The sequence below is a fragment of the Mandrillus leucophaeus genome, unplaced genomic scaffold (assembly GCF_000951045.1).
Source record: "Mandrillus leucophaeus isolate KB7577 unplaced genomic scaffold, Mleu.le_1.0 Scaffold1, whole genome shotgun sequence".
Classification (NCBI taxonomy): domain Eukaryota; kingdom Metazoa; phylum Chordata; class Mammalia; order Primates; family Cercopithecidae; genus Mandrillus; species Mandrillus leucophaeus.
This window is the reverse complement of record NW_012098097.1, coordinates 9,715,075-9,724,115: the sequence shown is the minus strand read 5'-3', so window position 1 is coordinate 9,724,115 and position 9,041 is coordinate 9,715,075. Positions and strand designations below refer to the sequence as shown.

The following is a 9,041-nucleotide window of genomic DNA, read 5'->3' as shown; positions in this document are numbered from 1 at the left end:
ATGGTTGGATCACAGTAGTCCGTGGGACTTAAAATTTTTTTAACATCTGAAACAAAAAGCCATTTGTAGGAGCGGATGTGTGGCCCTTTCAGGTGCCTGGGGGAGTTTCTAATGGAGCTATTCTTTTTAAAAATTTTTTCTTCTTAATTTTACTTTTTCATAGAGATGGAGTCTTGGCCTTGTTGCCCAGGCTGTTCTCAAACTCCTGGTTTCAAGCAGTCCTCCCACCTAGGCTTCCCAACTCCTGAGATTACAGGTGTCAGCCACAGTGTCTGGCCCTAACAGTTATTCTTTCTTTTCCCTACCCACCATTTCACATCTCAGAATAGCAACACGAGGAGAGTCCATCAAAATGAATTGGTGAGTAGGTGAATGTCTGAACTAGGGATAGCTAATTTTTGAATTTGTGATTTCCTGTTTTTTGTTGACTTTTTTTTTCTTTTTTTTTTTTGAGACAGAGTGCCCTGTCGCCCAGGCTGGAGTGCAGTGGGTGAATCTCAGCTCACTGCAACCTCCGCCTCCCGGATTCAAACAATTCTCCTGCCTCAGCCTCCTTAGTAGCTGGGATTACAGGCACGCGCCACCATGCCCAGCTAATTTTTTTTTTTGTATTTTTAGTAGAGGCGGGATTTCACCATGTTGGCCAGGCTGGTCTTGAACTCCTGACCACAAGTGATCCACCCGCCTCAGCCTCCCTAAGTGCTGGGATTATTGGCGTGAGCCACCGTGCCCAGCTTTTGTTGACTTACTACTTTTCCTTCATCTTCAGATCTAGTTGTATATAAGTACTTTGCGAAATAAAGATTAAAAACCTCTGGTTGCCTCTTTTCTGCCTGGAACCATGGAGGGTGTTGAAGAGAAGAAGAAGGTTCCTGCTGTGCCAGAAACCCTTAAGAAAAAGTGAAGGAATTTCACAGAGCTAAAGATCAAGCGCCTGAGAAAGAAGTTTGCCCAAAAGATGCTTCAAAAGGCAAGGAGGAAACTTCTGCATGAAAAAGCGAAGCGCTATCACAAGGAATCTAGGCAGATGTACAGAACCGAAATTTGAAAGGCTAGGATGACAAGAAAAGCTAGCAGCTTCTTTGTGCCTGCAGAACGCGAATTGGCATTTGTCATCAGGGTCAGAGGTATCAGTGGTGTGAGCCCAAAGGGCCAAAAGGTGTTGCAGCTTCTTTGCCTTTGTCAGATCTTTAATGGAACCTTTGTGAAGCTCAGCAAGCCTTCAGTTAACGTGCTGAGGATTGTAGAACCATGTATTACAAGGAGGAACCCAAATCTGAAATCAGTAAATGAACCAATCTACAAGTATGGCTATGGCAAAATTAATAAGAAGTGAATTGCTTTGACAGATAACATTTTGATTGCTCAGTCTCGTGGTAAATATGGCATCATCTGCATGGAGGATCTGATTCATGAGCTCTATACTGTTGGAAAACGTTTCAAAGAAGCAGACAACTTTCTATGGCCCTTCAAGTTATCCTCTCCACAAGGTGGAATGAAGAAAAAGACCACCCATTTTATAGAAGGTGGAGCTGCTGCCAACAGGGAGGACCAGATCCACAGGCTTCTTAGAAGAATGAACTGCGGTGTCTACCATGATTATTTTTCCAATCTGGTCAGTTAATAAATAATACCTGATCTCAAATTGGGAAAAAAAAAAAAAAATCTCCGGTTAGCATTCTTTAGGTAAACACAGTAGGTTGAATATATTCATTTAAATCTACTTTCCCTAGAAACTCTGGTAAAATAAGAGCAAAATAATTGTTTTTAAATGTATAAACCCATAAGGACACAGAATGGGAGGGAAAACAATAACAAACAAAAGATCTTCAATTTCTAGAAGGTGGAAGATGAACAGAAGACTAAGCAGAGCAGAAGGTGAAATGTTGGTACCTGCGGAAAAACACCAAGGAAAAGCGCTTTAGAGAGCTTCAGGAATTAGAGGCACCTGGTGACACTCAACGTGGGAATAGGGTTTCGGCCAAAAATCAGGGATTATGATTCGTTGACAGTCTCTATAGGGAGGAATTAAACTTCCCCAGTCATCTCTTTTAATTCTGCAAACGAGAAAATACTCAATCTCCTTTGCTGGCGAATGAGAGAGTAGACGCTTATGCGCCAGATTGAGGTGCCTTGGGCAGGGCAAGGGGCAGGGTATTGCTGGACTGAAAGAGGGATTCATGAACGTCTGCACACTAAAAGAGCAAATCCCAGCCATGCTCCTGCCTGCTCCTGGAGTGCTGAGGCCATGCATGAGGCATGGCATTGGATTCCAGTCTGGAAAAAATGAGCATGTCAGAAACAAGACCTGCCATTGCCAGCATTACCAGCATGTAGTGGCTTCGTAGCAGTGGCCAGCTTTCTACTCCATCTAATGTGGTCCTCACCTGTCCAGAGCCTTGCTCATGTTCGCAAGGTTTCCATCATCATCTTATTGCCTCAACTTCTTAAACTTTTTATTTTTTATGTTTATTTTTTTGAGACAGAGTCTCACTCTGTCACCCAGGCTGGAATGCAGTGGCATAATCTTGGCTCACTGCAACCTCTGCCTCCCAGGCTGAAGCACTCCTCCCACCTCAGCCTCCCAAGTAGCTGGGATTACAACCATGTGCCACCACTCCCAGCTAATTAGTGTATTTTTTGTCGAGATGAGGTTTTGCCATGTTGCCTAGGCAGGTTTCAAACTCCTGAGCTCAAGTGATCTGCCCTCCTCAGCCTCACAAAGTGCTGGGATTACAGGCATGAGCCACCATGCCCAGCCTAACTTTTTATTTTGAAATAATTCTAGGTTCATAGGAAGTTGCAAACATAGTAGAGGGCTAGCTGAACACAGTGGCTCATGCCTGTAATCCCAGCACTTTGGAAGGCCAAGGCGGGCAGATCACGAGGTCAGGAGTTCGAGACCAGCCTGGCCAACATGGTTAAACCCCGTCTCTACTAAAAATACAAAAATTAGCCAGGCATGGTGGCATGTGCCTGTAATCCCAGCTACGCGGGAGGCTGAGGCAGGATAATTGCTTGAACCCAGAAGGCAGAAGTTGCAGTGAGCCAAGATCATGACACTGCACTCCAGCCTGGGTGACAGAGCAAGACTCCATCTCAAAAAAAAATAGTAGAGGGATCCCCTCTACCCTTCGTGCAGTTTCCCTTGATGGTCATGTCTTATATAATCATAGACAATATCAAAACCAGGAAATTGACATGGGTACACAATACGTGCATACAGTTCCACACCCTTTATCACATGTGTGGATGCATGTAACCACGTGAAGCAGCAATCAGGATCCACAACTCTTCCATCACCACAGAGATCTCTTATTGCCTCACTTTTAAGTAGGAATGGATGCCAAGAACCACTGGATATATTCAGAAAGCTTCCAACATGACAGGTAGAGGCCAGAGAAAGCAAAGAGAAAAATTATCTCTGAGGAATCAGAGCTGATTCAGGCAGGAGAAAGCCTTAAAGCACATGGCGAATATACTCAGAAAGAAGAGCCAATATTTTATCCATGAAATAAAAAGTTACTATAAAAATCAGAACAGGAAAGAGGTCTTGGAAATTAAAACCATTACTTTTTTCTTTGAAGTTGACGAAGGCTCCCAGGAAACAGATTAAAAGCGTCTGACATCTAGTCTATAAAGAGAGAAAGGGAAAAGTAAAGACCATAATGTATCAGAGAAACAAGAATTGTTTCAGAATGGACGGTCATAAGTTTCAAAAATGGCAAATGGAAAATGTCCTGTGGCACACTCTGTGATTCCAGAGCACTGGGCATAAAGCTTCCGAAGAGCAAAAGCAGGTCATGTACAAAAGACTGGGAGTGAAGATGGATCGGAATTTTCAACCTCATTGGAAGCCAGAAGACAATGGAGTGGACTTCCTGTTTCAGTGACATGGTAGATCGAGCTGAAGTAGAATTGCTCCCATTACAATCACTTAAAATGCTATATAAGCTATAACAAGAGAATAAGAAAGAAAAACAGAACCAAAAGCAAAGCAGGAGTATAAAGCCAGAGCAGAGTAGGCAGCTCTGGGGAGGGGCAGGGTGGGTTCACTGGACCCCAAAATCGATCCTAACCGTAATAGAGGTTTGGATTTGCATGAACATGTAAAGCATGGAATTGAAACAGAAATCTCCTCAAAGCCATTCCCAGGTAAAAGGGATGCAAGAAAATTTCCTCCATGGGATCAGAGAAATGTTAAGGAAGCTGATCATTGCCCCACACTCCGGATGGTGTTGGAGGAAGTCTTCTGTGAGCAGTGGAAAACATCCAAGTTCAAAGGAGTCTGTGTTTATAACACCCACATGTTGCAGGAATGCCCGAGCTGGCACCAGAACAGCCAGCAGCCCAGCAATACCCCTGAAGCTCCTTGCTTGCAGAGCAAAGGCAGAACTTTTCTAGAGTGACCCTTGTACAGTACAGGCCTCTTGGAATCCTAGGATGCCCACAGATGATGAGCTTGTTCTAGGAAATTACCAAGCATGTAGAAATTAGAACATGAATCAGCGATCACAACAAACACAAGATTCTTCAACGTGGGAATTCAAATAATAGAAGAGATTATAATAGAATGTCTAAAGTGATTGAAGGGCTAAAAGAAGGAATAGATGTCAAGGGAAAGAATAAGACAGAATACATTTTAAAAGGCATTATTTTTTAAAGAATCAAATAAAGCCTCTAGAATGAAAACATTGAGTTAAAAACCTAATGGAAATGTTAAACACGAGATAGCATAAATTTTCAAGAGAGAATTATGGGAACTGGAAAATAGATCTGGAGAAGTTAGTTAGAATTCTGCACAGAGATAAAAGATGTTTGTGAGGAAGAGATGTTACAAACATGGAGGGTGGCGTGAGAGGGCCCAGCGGGAAACACAGCATGCTAAAGGCAGCTTGAGAAGAAAGGCCGGTTACCCCGCAGGTTCAACAGTGGAACTCAGCAAATGCTAAGTAGCAGCAGTAGAGGCCATAAGGAAAGAAAATCTTCAGTGTGCTAAAGAAAATCAGTTGGTGGCTTAGTTTTCAGCAACCAGCTTAAATTATCATTCAATAGTGAGACAAATAAGGACTTTTTCACAGGAGGAAAAAAAAAAACTGTATTTACTAAGAGACCTTCGCTGTACTTCAGGAAGAAGGAAGTAAGAAAGGAGGGATGCGGACAGTAATGGTATCCAGAGGCGTTGGGAAGTGCAGGTAAATCTGAATAAGCATTTGCTTATGAAAGTGATCGTCACTAATTTGGAGAGGATTAAAAACCAAAAAATTGAAATCAATGAGGTGGTGATTTGAATGAACACACTCTTAAGTTCTTTGAACCGTTTGGGAAGTGTAGGAGGGATATTGATTGACTTCAAACTTTCTGAGTCAAGTAGACATGTTCCAATTTTGAGGGTAACCACTAAAAGAATAGAAATAGGGTTTAAAACTTTCAAACTCACAGAGGGGAAAAATATAGAATTTTAGAACTAGGTCATTTGTCTAGAAGAAAGAGAGCAAAGAAAAATTATGGTAGTCAGAAAGCCCTAAAAGTAATAGGAATAAATCCACATGGATCACAATGAACATAAACAGATTATATGTGCCAGTTGAGACAGGTTCTCAGACTGGAAGACAGCAGAGCAAATCCTACAACATTCTGAGAGAATTCCATATCCAGCCCAACCGCGTCAAGTAGAATAGGAAAAAGTTCTTTTGGCTGGGCATGGTGGTTCACGCCTGTAATCCCAGCACTTTGGGAAGCCAGGACAGGAGGATTGCTTGAGCCCCGTTCGAGACCAGCCTGGGAAACATGGCAAAACCCTGTCTCTACAAAAAAATACAAAAATTAGCCGAACGTGGTGATGTGCGTCTGTAGTCCCAGCTCCTCAGGAGGCTGAGGTAAGAGGATCACTTGAGTCCAGGAGGTTAAGGCTGCAGTAAGCCATGATCACACCACTGCACCCCAGCCTGGGTGACAGAGTAAGACCCTGTCTCAAAAAAAAAAAAAGTTCCTTTTAGGCATGTAAGGGCTGGAAAATAAGTGCCTCCCATGAACTTCTTGTGGGGAAGGGATAGAAGGAGTGGTTCTTCACCAAAACCAGGGAATTTTCCCAGGATCCAGGAAACGGGATCCAAAACAGGTGAGCAGCAGAGGAAAGTCTGAGTTAGAGAGACAGGGTGGAATTCTGCAGGAGGGAGAGAGATCAACAAGAAAAAGAGACAAAGCCCAAAGACACCTGATCGGTAATTTGTAGGTAATTTGAAGATGTTTAGAAAAGTTATGGATAGGTATTTGACAAAAGTATCAATATGTACATAGTTGTGTGAGGACAATTAATGCAGTGGAACTTTTGGAAGGATGGAGTACAGGAAAAAGGCGTCAGAGGGGAGGGTAAGAGTTAGGTCATCAGGCTGGGCGTGGTGACTCACGCCTGTAATCCCAGCACTTTGGGAGGCCGAGGCGGGCAGATCATGAGATCAGGAGATCGAGACCATCCTGGCTAACATGGTGAAACCTTGTCTCTACTAAAAATACAAAAAAAAATTTGCCGGGCGCAGTGGCTCAAGCCTGTAATCCCAGCACTTTGGGAGGCCTAGATGGGCAGATCACAAGGTCAGGAGATCGAGACCATCTGGCTAACACGGTGAAACCCCATCTCTACTAAAAAAATACAAAAAAAAAAAAAGAACTAGTCTGGCGAGGTGGCGGGCGTCTGTAGTCCCAACTACTCGGGAGGCTGAGGCAGGAGAATGGCGTAAACCCGGGAGGCGAAACTTGCAGTGAGCCGAGATCGGCCACTGCACTCCAGTCTGGGCGACAGAGCGAGACTCCGTCTCAAAAAAGATAAAAAATTAGCCAGGCGTGGTGGCGGGTGCCTGTAGTCCCAGCTACTCAGGAGGTTGAGGCAGGAGAATGGCGTGAACCTGGGAGGCAGAGCTTGCAGTGAGCCGAGATCACGCCAGTGCACTCCAGCCTGGGCCACAGAGCGAGACTCTGTCTAAAAAACAAACAAAACAAAGAGGTCATCAGGTACCAAAACAGGACATCAGTAGATAATGTCTATAATAAGTTAGGAATTAGAGGTGCAAGCGTGTTGTTTATATGTATAGAGGTAAATATTCAAACAGCCAAGAAATTAGAAAGTATTTGCCTCAAAAGAGCACAGTTGAGAGAGTAAGATGGGGACTGCCTTTTTCTGTTAAGCCTTTTAGTACTGTGTTTTTTTTTTTAACTTAGGCCTGCGTTACTTTGATACAATTAAGCTTAACTAAGCTGAACTATTATTTTAAAAAATACAATATGAGCCAAGTAGGTCCTTTAAAATTTTTTAGTGACCACATTTTTTTCTTTTACTTTTTTTATTTTTTTCTTTTACTTTTTTTTTTTTTTCCTGTGAAAAGGACCTTGAGAAGTGGCCACATTTTAAAAACATTGAAAGAAACAGGTGAAATTAATTTTGGAGGTGGCGGTAGAAGGGGTCTTGCTCTGTTGCCCGGGCTGGAGTGCAGTGGCTCGATCATAGCTCATTGTAATCTCAAACTCCTGGCTTAAGGGATCCTGCTGCCATTTTTTTTTTTTTTTTTGTAGAGATGGGGTCTTACTATGTTGCCGAGGCTGGTCTTGAACTCCTGGCCTCAGGCAGTCCTCCCACTTGGCCTCCCAAAGTACTGGAATTACAGACATAAACCACCTCACTCAGCCAGAAATTAATTTTAATGTTTTATTTAACCCAGTATATATCCAGGATATCATTTCAGAATGTAATGAATATAAAAAATATTAATGGGCTAGGCGCGGTGGCTCACGCCTGTAATCCCAGCACTTTGGGAGGCCGAAGTGGGCGGATCATGTGAGGTCAGGAGTTCGAGACCAGCCTGGCCAACATGGTTAAACCCTATCTCTACTAAAAATACAAAAAATTAGCAGGGTGTGGTGGCTCACACCTGTAATCCCAACTACTTGGGAGGCTGAGGCAGGAGAATCGCTTGAACTCGGGAGGTGGAGGTTGCAGTGAGCTGAGATCATGCCACTGCAGGCAGGAGCCTGGGCAACAGAGCAAGTCTACTCTCATGAATGAATGAATGAATGACTGAGTGAATGAATGAATGTCTCTTAAACTGTAGTTCTACCTAGATTCCTGGAATTTAGTCCTCAGTTTTAAATCAACAGAGAGCCATGCAGTTGTGTGGGTTTTATAAGGGTGCTAAGGTTGTTTTGTGTTTTAAAGTTATTGGCAGTCAATCCACACCCCCCTCCGTTTTTTATTGCCTTGTTTTTTATATAACTCTCTGAGGATCCTGAAAGTCCCGGTCCATTTGGTGGATTTACACACACACAAACACACACATCCCCCCAAATAATCCCCCGCGTGGTTCCTTTTCAACTCCTCCCACTTTTCACCCCTTCTAAAAAAGATCCAGTTTCACAAAAGCCACCTCTGAGACTGTAGGTCCAGTGTTCGAGCCAGGAATGAAGGAAGTGTCTCGAGCTGACCACAAGCATGGAAGGGTGGGTGCCTCCCCATCCTCTGCCTCCTGATTGATCTCACTCCTCCCACTCCAAGATCCTGGCAAGGGCACAGGCCTGTGGCCCTGAGCACATCACTGTATGCAATGCCATATCCAGTGCTATGGACATCCATCAGAACTGTCACATCAGACTGACAGACTGCCATTGGTGGGGTTTGGGAGCTGATCTGTTGGGCCAGAATATTGACCAAAGGTGGTGTGCAAATACTTGTGAGCCTCCCATGCACATGTACTCTGCCAGCCACGAGAGAGTAAGAGGTATGATACAACCCTGTCCCTGAGCAGCCTGTAGTCTAGGGGAGAGGGCAGTCGTGCATGAAAAGTGGCTATCAGCAGGACATCTGGTTCTGGTAGCGTGTGGCACAGTTGGGAGTAGTAGCAGAGGCGCTGCCTGCCATCAAAGTGATGGTGATTGTGTGTTGTACACTGGGCTTACCAACTGAAGGATTTCCAGCTGCCATTTAGAAAATCCAACCTGCAGGTCAGGCACGGTGGCTCACGCCTATAATCCCAGCACTTTGGGAGACCAAG

The 9,041-nt window shown here is 44.0% G+C and overlaps 1 pseudogene; it reads left to right on the top strand.

Moving 5' to 3' along the window:
• Window positions 1–841: 841 nt before the first annotated feature.
• LOC105529101 overlaps window positions 842–9,041 on the top strand; it is a 17,755-nt pseudogene continuing 9,555 nt past the window's right edge.